A 2,936-nucleotide genomic window follows, 5' to 3' on the forward strand; every position below is an offset into this window, starting at 1 on the left:
ATCAATTCAAGTTGTATTATTAAAATACAATCCTTTACACCTGAATAGAGGCGAGTAGAATTACAGCAAAAATAGATGCGGGTTGTCATAATTTATTCCTTTTGGAGAGGACAGTCTATTAAAGCTCATCGAAAAGGTCAATCTAAAGTTAAAATCACAAAATGCTTTGTAAAGTGAAAAAGAACTTTCTGAGGAATTTAAAATAAGATCTCACAGATATTAATTAAAAAGAAAAATCAAGAAAAAGAGAAGAACAGTGTTTGCACAGACACTGAGAATGAGAAAAACAGAACACAGACTGAAACTTCAGTGTGACTGAAGAAATGGGACAAACGAATAATGTGAAGACTGAGACAAAGTTAGGATACAGAATCCTGAAAGGGTATTTATTCTCAAGAACTTGCTTTCTAGCGCATGACTTAGTTAGTGAGTGACAATTTTCTCTGGCTATAGCAAGATAGAGAGTTTCTGAGGAACATAAATGGATGCTGGAGAATGGTTAGGAGACCACTGGATCATGTGTAGTTGAGAAATCACTTAAATTTTGGACCATTTGGGGGACAATAATGACAGCAAATATGGCTGAATCTTTGCATGGTATGTGGTGAAATTAGTGCAACTGAGATATAGATAGGGTACGGTGGGAGAGAAAATGAAGTAGTCATGAATAACTACTACTTTCAATAACAGGGAAGAATGTTTTGATATTGTTGTCCAGTCAGTTATTCATGCCCCTCCCTTTGTCACCCCATGGAATGTGTCCCATCAGTCTTACATTCCCTATCTCCCAGAATTTGTTCAGATTCATGTCCATAGAGTTGGTGATGCTATCTAACCCTCTCATCTTCTGATTCCCACTTCTCTTTTTACTTCAAATTTTCCCAGTTTCAGAGCATTCTCTAATGAGACAACTCTTTGCATCAGGTGGCCAGAGGAGAAAAGAACACTGAAAGATAACAAAACTTTCCAAATAGAACTCTTGAACACATCTAAAATATAGATGCAGAAAGCACATTTGACACAATTAAACACTTATTTATGTAAAAGGCTGAACAAGAAGTGGGAACAGAGATGATCATCTTCAAATTAATAAAGGCCATGTATGGATAAACCCAACACTAAAATGCTTCTCCTAGGTGAAAACTGAAAGCATGTTGCCTAAGGTCATGAAAAAGACAAAGTTTGCCACTCTCACCACTGTTATTCAGCATAATCTTGGGACTCCTAGCTACAGCAATCAGTGAAGAAGAAGAAGAAAAAAAGATTACCAGCAAACTGAAAAAGAAGAGGTAAAGCAGTCACTTTTTTTTTTACATTAGTTATTGTGTCAGAGAATCCTAAGATGGCAACAGAAAATTAATAACAATGATTTTACGGAAGTTGTTGGATAAAAAATAAACAGGAAGAAATCTCCTTCATTCCTATAAATAACAAAAGAAAACCAAAAACAAAAAATTAAGGAAATAATCTGATTCACCATTGTAAGAGAAAAAATAAAATACTTGGGAATACCCTGCCTAAACAGAAAAAGGAGTATTGTGCCGGAAAGAATAAGGTATGGATGAGCCAAATAAAAGATGTCACATACTTTGGAGAGGATGCAGAGAAAAGGGAGCCCTCTTACACTGTTGCTGGGAATGCAAACTAGTACAGTCACTATGGAGAACAGGGTGGAGAATCCTTTAAAAAACTGGAAAAATAGTGCTGCCATACGACAGAGCAATCCCATTGCTGGGGATACACCGAGGAAACCAGAATTGAGAAAGAGATGTCTACTCCAATGTTCATTGCAGCACTACTTACAACCGCCAGGACTTGGAAGCAACCGAGATAGCCATTGGTAGATGAATGGATAAGAAAGCTTTGGTACATATGCACAATGGAATATTACTCAGCTATTAAAAAGAATGCATTTGAACCAGTTCTAATGAGGTGGATGAAACTGGAGCCTATTATGCAGAGTAAACTAAGTCAGAGAGAAAAACACCAATACAGAATATTAACACATATGGAATTTAGAAAATTGGTAACAATAGCCCTGCATTTGAGACTGCACAAGATTCAGTTCAGTTCCATTCAGTTCAGTTGCTCAGGCGTGTCCGACTCTCCGCCATCCCATGAATCACAGTACCCCAGGCCTCCCTATCCATCACCAACTCCCGGAGTTCACTCAAACTCATGTCCACAGAGTCGGTGATGCCATCCAGCCATCTCTTTCTCTGTCGTCCCCTTCTCCTCCCGCCCCCAACCTTTCCTAGCATCAGAGTCTTTTCCAGTGAGTCAACTCGTCGCATGAGGTGGCCAAAGTATTGCAGTTTCAGCTTTAGCATCACACAGATGTAAAAAACAGGCTTTTGGGCTCGGTGGGAGCAGGCGAGGGTGGGATGATTTGAGAGAATAGCATTGAAATGTGTATTTACCATACATGAAATAGATCACCAGTCCAGGTTTGATGCATGAGACAGGGTGCTCAGGTCTGGTGTACTGAAATGACCCTGAGGGATGGGATGGAGAGGGAAGTTGGAGGGGGTTCAGGATGGGAAACACATGTACACCCATGGTTGATTCATGTCAATGTATGGCTAAAACACTACAATATTTTAAGGTAATCAGCCTCCAAATAAAATAGGTAAATTAATATTTTTAAAAAGGGGACAGAAATGGAATGAGAGCTATACTGTACTTTGGATTGTAAAAATCAATATGTGAAAATGAGCACAATACAAAAGGAGTTTAAAAATTCAGTGTCATCCCTAATAAATTACCAATGACATTTTTCACAGAATAGAACCAAAAAAAAAAAAAATCTTTACAACTTGATGGAAACACAAAGATTTTGAATAACCATGCAAACTTGAGAAAGAAAAACTGAGTTTCAGGCTCCTCACTTCAGTCTATACAAAAAAACATATAGTTTTGAACATAGCGTGCAATTA

Source organism: Moschus berezovskii, chromosome Y (genome assembly GCF_049115385.1).
Source record: "Moschus berezovskii isolate FMDL1 chromosome Y, NW_MosBer_1.0, whole genome shotgun sequence".
In the NCBI taxonomy this organism is placed as follows: domain Eukaryota; kingdom Metazoa; phylum Chordata; class Mammalia; order Artiodactyla; family Moschidae; genus Moschus; species Moschus berezovskii.